Raw genomic sequence first — 13,429 nt, 5'->3', positions numbered from 1 at the left:
GAAATGATCCCTTGATGAATTCCCTGTAGAAGTTGCAATGTATGATCCAAAATCGATAGAGTAGTGTGGAAATATTTGACTTAATTGTTCATATTCGTTGCAATGACCTTTGACAAATTAGCTGCTGGGGCTGGCTTGACGGGGAGCAAAATGGCAACACGAATTGGAAGTGTGAAAGAATTGGAGTTCAAACCTATTGATGATAACCATAATCAGGTTGTGAGTTCCTTTTCTCTCTGGCTTTCACATAGAATTCAAGTCACTAGAATGCCATCAACCATTCTGTAATCAAACTGATTCAATCTCTGTAAACGGCGTTCACTATTTCAGCGCCTTGAGGTTGGTATCTTGGTTTCAGGAGCTTTCGATGGTGACTTCTTGAGACCTTGGGAAGGATGGAAGGATAACCTTGAGAGGATGTGTTTTTACATGTATTCTATATGGCCAGAGCATTCTGACACTGTTGTGTAATATTTGGCAGGTACATCCTTCAATGGTGGTCTAAGCATATAATTGCAGTGTGGACAGCAATACAGGATTGGCTGACATCAAGTAATGTTTATGGTTCTGTACTTTAGTATACATTGTTTGCTTATACTTTTATAGTTAACATTGCATTATTGATCCAGGACTTGCAATGGAATTAATGAAACAAGTTGCAATTAGAACTGTCTTAAGTGGCATTTTTGGAGCATCTGCTTGGCCCGGTACATTGCTTGCAGCTACAGATTTTATTAATAGTAAAAGGTCCGTTGCTATTGACAGGTGCTTACAAACTGGGAAGTGGTGTGTGTTTTTTTTTTGTCTTGCAATATTGGTGTTTTTCCTGCTAACTGCCCAGTTACAATACTTTAGAATTGCTGTACTGTATGTACCATGCACTGGACGTAGACTATGGTCCTCGTTAAATACCGTAACAATTTATTCAGTTAACTAATCAAGTGTCACTACGTGGAAAAAAAAGCTTATTAGTGATGGGTGGTAACATTATTAGTGACGGGTTCCTCATCTGTCATCCCGAACGTGTTATTAATGAGAGTTTATTAGTGACGGGTTATAATAGTGATCCATCATTGAAGTATGTCTCCATGTGCTAGAGAGAAACACATCAGTGATGGGTTATAGGGTTACCCGTCACTTATGTGAGCATATCAATAACAGGTGACGAGGTTATCTTTCACTTATATATAGGTCATAAGTGACAGTTAATGGTGTTCACCCGTCACTGATGCATGTCTCCTATATGCTGGGGAGGTTACCTGGGTAGTGGTCTTCACCTATCACTATTGACCTCACTGCCTGTAGCTTTCTCCTGTTTATTAGTTGCATCATGTAGCATAGCTAGGATTTGAGAGCCATCTTCTCTCTACAAACAATAGCAATGCATCCATATCCATATCGACAAATACACTTATATAAGAACTCACTTCATCATAGAATCACAACATAGTTATATGAGTGCTTAATGCTTAACAACTTGGTACCATCCATAATATCTCTGCTTGTAGTTATAAAGTTCCAATCAATTCATCACAGAATCACAAGTTATAAAATTATATCTTTTATATTATATAAGGCTTTATGACCTAAGGTTTTTACAGTGGAACTCACCGTGTGGGTTGATAACTTCAGACATTATGAACTCGACGATTCATTGTCGAATCCTCAGGAATGCACCATCATCCAAAAAACAAGCCTCATAATCCTGTATAATTTGACTTGTAACCAATATAATATTATCATGGAATTAAACTAGTTACTGAAATTAGTTATGAATAATCTTGTATTGAACTTACATTGGGGGATTTGATAACCTTTGCTCGGATCGTGAGTAGGAGCATGTTGTACAAAACATAGAATCCGCAGACGTTGCGCTATGGTTATTGGTAGCACTGCGGAAAAGAAAAATTACTGTTAGATCAAAAGAAAAAACAATAATAGAGAGCATTTGGTAATATGTTTGGTAGCATTTACCGTGAACTCAGTCTTGTGTGTCAGTCTACGACTGTCTTTCACGTTGTTGTCAGATCAACTTGAAGGTACTTATCAAAAGCCCTGCATAAAGAGGGATATATTAGGGATATTTGAATGTTAGAAAAGTTAAATATGTAAACTAAGTCAGGAAGAACTTGCATGTCAAGGAGTCTTTTTACATCATTGTAATCATGTTTTCTAGGTTTGCCTTTTGGTCCTACTGGTCTTGATGAGTCGAGGCACCACACCAAGTCCCACTTGAGGCAAATGACTAGTAAGATCCAATAGCCACTGGTGTTGTGGGTGCCAACAAGTAGTCCATTTTTAGAATACTATTGCATTATCCTAGCCACATAGTCCACATAGTAGTCGCCATGCGCTTTGATGACCGAGACTAAAATAGCCTCACGGTTAAGAAATCTGATGGGCTCCTTCTTCTTTTCTTTGATCAAGCATCTATGGATAAGAAAATAGTTAGATTCATGACTTAGTGGTATTAATTAATGAATGTCTAGTTTCAAGGAACTTATAATGTGAAGATCCGTAATAATGATACGTCCATGGCATCAATGTTGAAGAGGTCATATAAGTCATTGAAATCCACAAGAAAGTAGTTGTTGTCAGTTAACAAGTGACGTCATTTGTACTGTACGACTATGGAATGAGCCTTGGTGTCTCTACAAGTCTACATGTAGTAATTATTCAGCTCGACACATGCTTGTCCCACCCTTGTTAGGTCATCTACCGTCATCAAGAGCTTCCCATATTGGAATTTCATGTGGGCACTAGTCTACGCTTCTCTAATGTCCATGGACTTCTTTGCTGATACAATGACCTTTGACTTCTTTGGTAGGTGTTCTTATATCTTTTCTTCCCGGCTCCTTTTTTCTTCTTCTTTGGGCTCTTTGGGGGAGAAGGAATTGGAGCTGGAAGCGAGTCTACCAGATGAAGAGGAGACAGTGAAGCTGGCTTCTCTGGAGGAGGAGAAGGTAGTGAAGACAGTTTCTTTAGAGGAGGAGAAGGCAATACGTATCGGGACCATATGTAAGATATAGACATTTGGAAGCAGCTTGCCCCTTGCAACCTCCATTTGATACCCATTAGACCAGATTACAAGGCTGCAGGGCATGGGCCCTTCTAGTAGATCCATCGTATCTAGCTTAGTCATGTCGACTACTGATTGATCGACCTCTTTGGAGGTACAGCTACTCTTCCATGTAATTTCGGGCTAGCTACCTATGGGATAGAAATCTCTATTCCCCGTGCTGTAAGCATTTTCATGATGTTTGCATAACCTTTCTAGGTGATATCCTGTGTCAATGTATCCACGTCCACTGCACCCGACCTCTTCCCCTTCTTGTACATTCTGAGGTCTTCGGGAAAGCCATATTTCGAGCCTTGAAAACTGGATACACCTTGCACTCGACCCGGGTGCTCCGGGGTTCCCAGCATCACTGAGAGAACATCATGTTCCCTGACTCTAGTGAAAGAACCTTGGCTAGCTTTGGCTGACTTTCCTTTTACTTTTTCTGCAATTGAATGGATTTCACTGATTCTAAATGTGATTTCTCAGCTTTTGGACAGCACACCCGTGCAAGCAAATATGACTGCAATCGTCTCGGGAATTGTAACCAAGGATTCTTACAGTCTTCTTTTGCTAACTTTTCATCCTCTGCCTGCCATTTTGCCTTTTTCCCCATGTACCCAGTTGGGCTGGTCCTGTGGTTGTGCTTGTTCCTAGCTCGAAGCTACTTCTTCTCCTCACTCTCCCTTTTGAACTGCTCTGAGTTCTTCATCTGCACAAAAGCTTCCCAATCTTTCACTTTCAAGTGCTTGTAGCTCTCGAAGGGTGTCACCCCTTTAGCCAAGTATTGATTAACAAGCTTGCTCTTAAAACTTAGGTGAAGTTTCGCGATCACTTTCATTACTGCCTTTTCATCATGGCATTCGTTTGATGCTCACTTATGTTTTCACGGTACTCCAGGTACTCCTTGACAACATTATCGAACAAGTCCCTCTTCGCTTTTTCATTGAGGTCATCAAACTTAATCGTTATTGGTACCCTCTCCCGAGCAATGAGCCCTACGACCCTCCAGAATCTATTCAAGGCCTTTTCATCCGTAGGCAGCCTGTCTATATCGATTCCAGTGACGGTAACCTTATCCGTCGGCTACTGTGTTTGTGTCTTTGGCTTTCGGGCTCGTGAACCACTACCAGGTGTCTGACTTGGAGAGTGGAAGTTGTGGTACCTGAGGAGCCCAAGAAGCTTGTTCATGGGTTGCCCAGTGAGATGCCCTGGAGGGATGTCATCAAGGGGACCCGAGTTCAGGGCTATCATGACCCGGAGGACTTCTTGGTCTCATTTTTTGTGGTAAGTACTACCCTACAAGACAATCATTTAGTTAATAGAATTATGTGTGCTAACCTGGGGCTTTGCGGCTAGCCATGGTGTAGATACACGCCCTCTGTAGGGAAGTCTAAGATATAAGGGCTCAGCTAGTCAGGCACAAAGGCCGAGAAGGAATGGAAACTCGCTGAGAAGGACCATCAGCTGGACAAGATGGGCCTCCAACTCTCCAAGGAGTCTTCCAAGAAGGAGGGGCTGTGCTTCGAGTTAGACAATAAGTCTAGGGGTAAGCTTCCTGATACCTTGGTCACACCATTCTTGTCTTTTTTGAACCAAATGTCTTCTCCTGTAGAACTATCTAAGACCCACGACGCCCTAGCCCAGGAGGGGCCCACATAAGCTCTGTCCAACAGCAACTAGCCATGGCCCTGCATATGTTCCAAGATGCTCTCAATGGAGTCGAGATCAAGGTTGCCAGCACCGCTGGGTTAGCCAACCGAGCGACCAGGCTTGCCGAAGCCTTCAGAGGTTTCTAGCCAATGGTGGCTAGCCACATCTCAAGCCAGGCGCATCAATGCACAGAGGAGGTGATCGCCTGGGTGCTAGCTATCAAGAAAGCACACTACCGAGAGATTAACACCATTGTCCTCCGTAAGGAGTTCTATGGGGAAGACGACGAGAAGGCGAACCGAATGGTAGAGGAGGTGTCTTGGTTGGCGAAGGGATATGTGAACATGATGACCTTCGCATCATCACGTTAGGACTTTTTATTTCATCCAGCCTGTAATATGAACTCAATATTTTGTTAAAAACTAAGATATTTATCTTAAATGTTTGTACTTGAAATAGGAGCTTCGTAGGTGTTAGGTACATAACGTGTTTGACAGCTTATTGTGTGTAGCTTTAGTCACTTCTCCCTTTGCTAATCGAGGCGCTTATTATGATAAGCCTTAGGTCCAACTTGAGTGAAAAGTGTCATAGCCTTCAACCTTTTCATAACTCCAAGGTTGTGACCTAAAACACCATCCCTTATAGTTGGAATTATTTTTGGTGCATGCGCAATACATCATTTTGAGCTTTCAGTACCGAGTACCGTTAAGCCCCCAACTATCTATCTGGGAAGAAATTTTTGGATAGGCTATCTAAAAGTAAAGAAGCAAATAATACAAAGAAGTAAAAGGAACTCATACTTCCCTTTACTTGTAGAAAAACTTTTCATAATCTCAGGAGCGTGAGTGGGTAGAGGTGCCCAGATAGTGACTCACCCTATTGCCAGGCATTAGGGTGCAAGGGATGATAGATAAGGTAGAAAAAAGGTATTCATGCAACTTTTCAGGCAATATGATTTTTACTGATATAAATGTACACTTAGGACTTATGTATAGAACTTACAGAGCTAATCGACATTCCAAGAATTATTGAGGACCCTAACACCTTATATTGCTAACCTATACGATAGAATATGATTTGATTTAACTGATGTACAAGGACCCTCCTACTTCAGAGATAGCTTACTGCTATTACATTGGTTCCAAACTAGTCGTGAAACTAGTTCCCTGGGTTGTCTGGTTTGCTTTCAGACGTTCTAGTCATGGTTACGATGAAGGCTTCTTGGCCACCATGGGCCTCGAGTTCTTGGTCTCCTAGTCAGCTTGGTGCTAAACCGCCATGTCAAGACTCAGCTTGTCGCAGAAAAACCTACCTTGAGGCATCCCTAGACAGTGATGATTCCCTTGGGCCCTAGAATCTTCATGCACTAGTAAGCATAGTGTGCAGCAACCATGAATTTGGCTAGTGTTGGTCATCCTAAGATGGCGTTGTACGTCATCTAGAAATCGACCATGTCAAATGGAATTTTCTCCATTTGGAAGTTGTTAGGCTTCCCAAAGGTGATAGAAAGCAATATCTGGCCACTAGGCACGATCAATGATCCGGGTACTATGTCATGGAAGGTGTGAGTAATTGGCTTGATGGCAGTTTGAGAGACGTATGCATCGCATGGAGTGCACCCGTGAAGAGGATGTTTAGAGAACTTCCTCCATCGATCAACACTTGGGTAACCTTGTAGTTGTTGATCATAGTCTCGACCACTATTGGAAAGTGGCCTAGCTATACTAAGTTCTCTAGGCTATCATATTGGCCGAAAGAGATTTTGACATTTGACCACTTGATAGCCTGACAACTTTTTAGGATAGCTGCAAGCACTTCTCGGGCCACCATCTCGTATTGGCTCTTGGACTTGTAGGACGCCAAGACACTGAACATGTGGTTAACGTTCCTGTCCCCCTCCTAGTAGGACATCGTGTTTGAATCATAGCTGAAGCTAGAGGCCCTACTCTAGGTTGTGACCTAGGTTTTCTTCCCCTTTGCCTTATCGACCTCAGTGCTGATAAGCTTTTAGTAAATGTGGCATTGCTAGAGGCTATGGCTGTCGAAGTCGCACCAGAGCTTGTTGGAGCATTTGCTAGTACCTGGCTGATTACCCTTGCCCTAGGATGAGCCGGGAAGCTTGTCGGTAAGATCTACCAAAGCTTCATCAGTTTAGTTTTCTTACCATTAACTCTCTTGGAGTTCTTCTTGAACTTTGTTGAGTTGTCATCTAGTTTGAGTTAGGAGTGATTGATGCCCTCATCCCTTTCTTTTATGAATAGGAGAACCTTCTCGGCATTGGCCATCTTGTCGATGATCTTCATTAGTTCTTTGACCGTCTTGGGCTCTTTCATAGTGATGTCCCCAATGCATTGGCGGCTCCTGACCCCTTAAAAAAAATGCCTTAATGATGTCATAGTCGGTTATCTTTAGGATGGTGTTCTGGGAATTGCTGAAGTGTCAGATAAATTTGTGCAAGGTTTCCTTCTTTGTCTGCATAACATGGAAAATGTCATTTTTCCTATTGGAGCAAACATTCGTGCCTTGGAAGTTGGTTAGAAACAAGCTGTAGAGTTGTCTCGTGAGTAGATCATCTCTGACGGTAGGTTGATTAGCCAGGTCCTGGTCGACCCCTCAAGGGTTGTGGGGAGGTAGTTGGCCATAACTTTTTCATCCCCACCAGCCGCTTAGATAGTTGTAGTGTAGATTTGAAGGAATTTATTGGGATTGGTGGTTCCATTGTACTTCTTGATTGACTTGGGTTGAAACCAAGCTGGCCAGTCAACCCTCTGTAAATCCGGAGAAAGCTTGGCACCCATTGATGGCATCTTGGTTGATCCAGGTGGCCAGTGGAACTCTTCCCATCGGGCTCAGAAATTGGTCATGGCTTCTACTAGAACGACATTGCGGTGACCTCTGGTTTGGTTGCCGAGGAGAAGTCAACTTATTCCTCAAGAGTCTTTGTGTGTCTTCATTCATTGTTGACTTTGCACATATCAGTAATGGCGTGGTTCCTAACCGGCAAAATTTAGCGGCGATGATGAGCTCGGTTATCTTCCCAACTTGTCTTGTTCCGGGGATTACTTCTTTCTAGATTTGAATCATCACGAGAAGGATCCGCAAGGGACTTACCTCGGTTGGAGCTGTTTGCGACCGCTACTTGATGAGAGTTCTTGGCCTAAGCCTGAGCTTCCTTAGATATATTGTGCATCAAATTGAGCCAGCTGTTGCCTTCAGGGCTAGTCAGATCTGTAGTAGGGGCTGTCTAAGGGCATCCTGTAGAAGTAGGAGCCTCTGAGCTGCTGCAGATCTGAAGCGTTGGGTTCCTTATTGATGATTGGGAGACGTGAGATCCGAGATCCGGCTGGGATTTTGGATCGGAGTCATTTTCGTTAGTGCGGTTTGATTGTTGTTTCCCACAACCAAATCAGTTAGATCCTGTGTATTTGTTGGATCATCATCATGATTGGATGTAACCATTGCCTTGTCTCTAATAGCAAAGACTTCACGAGGGTAAGCTCTAGTAGAGGAGGAGTCCAGATCCATCATGGACTTGTCATCGGGCACTACCTCAGAATGGGTTATTATAGACGAATTTTAAACCCTATCACAGACGGTTATAAGTTCCATCTCTGTAGAAGTGTCTGTGATATTAACCTTCTTACAAATGGATTTGCTATAAAATCGTCTGCACGTAATAAGAATCATAGATAGGTTTTGTTGAAACTTGTATGTGTGCACTTAGAGTCACAAACAAGTTTTATTTAAACTGTCTATGTTAATTGTCACAGATTGATTTTTTTTAAACCGTCTGTGTGACCATTTCACCCCTGTTGCAAATTTATTTATAGGGGTGAAATGGTCACACTGATACACACTTCATGATTCACAAATTAAACAACATATTAACACATTGTTCAGAAAATTGATCACACATTGTTTATAACATCGATCACACATTATTTAGAACACAAAATATAGGCATTTACATATGACAAATGTTAATAACTTCAAACAAATGCACATCACACATTGTTCAGATTTACGCGAGTTCAACTCCTACCCAGAAGCCCCCTTTTGGCTGACATAACACACAATGGATAGTCTCTAACTAGTATATCACACCTTACCCATATTAGCCTCGTAGTTGGTATGTTACTTCTTGGGTTGTTGTTCCACAAATAGGTCCTTACTTAGGTTACTTGAGCAAACACTAAACCAACACTATAACCATGACAACCATCAAAACCACTTTGCTCAAGGCCCAAGGTTCTATGTTGCTAGACCATTCACAAATTAACCACCGTTGTTGCATATGTTCATTAGTCAAGATTATGACACTTCCCAGTATCTCAAAAGTATCGCTAAGCAATCTACCCACCAAAAATACCTAACCATAAACCATCTAGATTTCAATGGATGATAAGGAAAAATCTAGGGAAAACTCTAACATAGGTGACTACCCATCATATTGACAGACATTGCATACAATTTTGTAAAACAAAACAGTTTAAATCATATTTTCAAGATGATTAAGGACACTTGCCTATTAACCAATGCTGCTCAGTGAATGAAGATGTTGAAGACTATCAAGACGAGGTTGTGACGTTCTAGGCGCCTGTCTCCTGGTCAGTTGCCTGCGGTATTGGGTACCAGTGCTTCTGTTCTGCTGCAGATATCTTCATAGAAGACAATATATGTCAATTGTTGTAAGAGTTTAACATTTATTTAATAAAAGTATTGCTTTTGTTACTTCACTTGTGACATCTTTATGTGCGTTGAACATCCTGGGTACACATAAGCCGCATCTGGTTTTGGCTGTTAAAACCAGGTGTGACACTCAGCCTCTTATGTTTTAGCATAGTGTCAACCCAAGCATCATCTTTAATGAACAGCTCGTAGTCATCCAGATATGGCTGCACCTTGACTATCTCACGCATGAGCCAAGCATCAGCACCATCGAAGCCGCCATAGGGACTACCCCATCCTGCCACCTCTTGATTGTCATGAGCTGCGCCATTGTAGATCTACAATGGAAACAAGGCTCAACCATTATTTACACAAATCAAAGCAATGAAAACCTAACAAACCCTAACTAAATCACAATGGGAACCATATGATGCTCACCTCGGTGCAATGAAAGGGATTCAACCTCCGCTGAGATCTCTCTTCTTTGATGCTGATGGCGAATGAGGATGATGCTTCTTATTGCAGTGGAACACTAGGATATGATGAGTGAGGAAGAAGAACACTCCTCCCCGCTTTATATTGAGAGGAGATGAGGGGTTGTGTTTGTGTGAAGCCAAAAGAGCCAAGTAAGATGAGCGGTTAAATATGAAAATGTTCACATGTCATTAAATATAGACAGGTTTTCAGAAATTTCGTATGTGTCTATCGTACAGACATAGACAGATCTTACAAGAAACCATCTGTAACTATATCACAGATAGGTTTTTCTAAATGCCGTCTCTGTCTGTATGATACAAACAGATAGATTTATAAAAACCATTTGTGAGTTCAGTTGCATCTAGATGGCTATCTTGTTACAGACACGTCTATCTTAGCAACCATTTGAGGATATTTTGTTAGTGACGGGTCCTAAGAAACCATCTGTGACACACCACCTGCTATCAATGATTATGTGGTAGTGGGGGGAGACCTATGGATAGGTTCTCCGACAATCCATGTTGTCAGAAGCCACGGGGGAAGATCTGGATTTGTGGCAAACATCGATTGCACGATCATCCTGGTGACCGGATGATTCAAGCTCGATGTTGTAGTCTGTGGCACATTTATTGATAAAATGTCTTACCTCATTGCCAGTAAGGTCATCGCCTAGATCCACCCGATCGGCAATCGGGTCCTTGTCAATCGAGAGGGTAAAGTTGTACTGTAGTTTTATACCATCAAACTCAATCACCATCTCATGCATGGGAGCACCACATCACCCAACTCTAATACCATGTTGATTTTGTGGTGGAATCCTCTCGATGCATTCCCATTCCCTTCTAGTGTTTCTTTTATCTTACAATATTTTACACTTTACTTCCTACACTACTTCATAATTACAGGACACACATATACATACACACCAACACTTATGCACTTCACTCCATAGCTTGCCTCATCCTCTCCACGCTTGTGCATCTCATCCTAGATGGTGACGGCACCACCTCTATGCTGACACCCCACCTTCTCGATATATGCCAATGCTAGCACATCCCTAGCCTCCATGACACGCAGAGCCACCACCTCCAGACCGTTGCTGCCTCTCCTACACCATTCCCTCCGCCATCATCTCTATGCTGACAGCACCACCTTTGCAATCTACACCGCCGTTGCCACCACAATGCGTACCCCACAAGTCTAAGATTTGCTGCCAAGCTCTTGACCCTCACCGCCACCCCCAACTTCCTCCACGCTAACACAAGCGTCCCTTCCTTGGTTCCTCTAGCGGTTGTTGTGGCAGTAACCATTTGCACATATCACATACGATTATTAGTTACGACCATCTGTGATACATCGAATAAATCAGACAGTTAATATAACGGAACCATCTATCTAACTTATCATGAACAGTGTTTGCTGGCACAGGTGACGTGGATAGAAGTCATTGTAAATGGTTCATTTGCAAGAGCCATTTATGATATCTATCATCACTGACAGTTTGATGAACCGTCTGCGATTAGGAGGGTCATCGCAGACAATTTTTGGCAGATAGAAGGTTAACTGTCTAGGTTATGGCTTAAAACCCATCTGCCATGAGAGCTTCTATAGTAGTGTTACTCAATATTTAACACATCAATTCTGGATGTATCACCACATATAGTCAACACAAAAATTACCAACGGATAAATCTAGCTTCAATTTTTCACATAGCAGATGACAGAGCAACCGGTAATGGAGCACATGAATGGAATCACAGCCAAATGTAGAAGAAGGCCACAACTTATTGAAGCTACACAATAGTTTTACAGCAACAACCAGGAGAAAATATGTCAAACATCACTGCCATTTGCATATAATGGAAACCTGGGTAATATAGAACTAACTGGATAGTATTTTAGCAAGAGCTGGTGAGCGAGTGGTATTTTGGCAAGTTGTAGATGTCATAATCGTGTTAAAGCAATTTTTGTTTCAAATATTGTATATATTGCATTGCACCCGAAGGCCTAAGGCATTAAGTTGCAACCAAGTCATGTGAGTAAGTGCATTGGAAAATCAGAAGTAGTCTGGTTTGAATCCCTGGAGATACATTTATCCTTAGTAATTGTAGGCACTATGGTCCTTTTCTATGAACAAAAGGATGGGTCTAGAATAACAAATATACTTACCTATATATGTTACTGCTTTTTTTAGACCTATATATGCGACTGATGCTGAGCTTGTGTAACACGGAAAGCCGGCCCAAGACATAAAAGATAACAAAATCATACCTACAATTCTACAAAAAAATTTTGTGTGAACTAGCTTCATGGCTACTCTAATGGGTTGGGTTTGCAACAACTAGTTTTTAAACCTAGGTCGAGTTAAGTGAGAACACTGTTTATGCATGGATTTCGCAAATAAGGTAAAATTTGGGCTGATAATAAAATTTAAACATTTGGAAAGGATCTCCACGCTATAATAAATATGAGCATATAGACAATAGCATTTGCGTTCACATTAATTAATTTTCTTGATACAATATGGGGATTTTCTAGCTTTAAAAGCTACGAAAAATGCCCCGCTCCCACCCCGCACGCAGATTCAAACAAAACAAACAGAGACAAGAGGTTTTGGCGATCTCGTATTCCTTCCCATGGCGGATGATCTCTCTTTCCAAAAGGTGAGTAAGATTAAATTCTCACTTGACTCTCTCTAGATTTGTTCTTCGTATGTTCTTATGAAACCTACTGATCTTCTTGATGTTCTTATCGGTCAAGGTTGGTGGCTCCTTTGATCTAAACAAGTCAAAGATCTGTACTCATTGCCACACCAGCAGAACGTCGCTATGGCGCAATGGCCCCTTTGGCTGCAAGGTAATACTTAGATCCAATACCAAATGTAATACCTAAGAGTCACTTGTCGATTGTATTGTCTTCTTGATTCATGGATAGTTTTCTTGATTTTATATGATGGATGCGCATGTAGTCTTTATGCAATGCTTGTGGGATCCGGTACCGAAGGAAGGGAATTGAGGCACTTGAGTTAGAAACAAATGGCAACAAGGGTAAGAATAGGAGGAGGGGTAATCAGCACCAAAGGAAGGTAATCAAGTTACAAAACAATGGCGACAATGGCAAGAAGAAGACAAACAAGGGGCCTGAGGAAGTTGAAATTAGGGATATGCTGACGACAACAGGCTGCTGGAAGGAGATGATGATGCCACAGATCCAACAGCATGGAGAGGAAGAGGTGAAGGCTGCCATCCAACTTATGAACCTTTCTGGTGCCAAATATAGTTAAGTAGTAATATCTGATTAAAGTTCTCATGTCTATGATATATTTCTAGTATTTATACTAGCAGTTTGAATCTAGTATTTCAATGTAAGTGATAACATGCACTATTGTGAGGACTAATCTCAAATTTTCCCCCAATGAGAATTGGTTATAATGTTGCCCAATGAATGTTTTAGTTTTTGACCAATCTACCAGGCCACTACTATACTACTCTGACTTGTTTCAGAAAATTTGCCTTTCTGTGATGACTACATAGATCATCTTCAATGTTTGAGTAAAAGCTTTCTTGTTTTCCTG

At 41.7% G+C, this 13,429-nt stretch overlaps 1 pseudogene; it reads left to right on the top strand.

The window, feature by feature from the left end:
• The window catches only part of LOC133892201 (uncharacterized), a 31,567-nt pseudogene extending 18,429 nt beyond the window's left edge, over positions 1-13,138 (top strand).
• Positions 13,139-13,429: the final 291 nt, after the last annotated feature.

The sequence above is a fragment of the Phragmites australis genome, chromosome 15, assembly GCF_958298935.1.
Source record: "Phragmites australis chromosome 15, lpPhrAust1.1, whole genome shotgun sequence".
Classification (NCBI taxonomy): domain Eukaryota; kingdom Viridiplantae; phylum Streptophyta; class Magnoliopsida; order Poales; family Poaceae; genus Phragmites; species Phragmites australis.
Note: the sequence above shows the minus strand (reverse complement) of the source record. Positions and strands in the feature narration are given on the sequence as shown.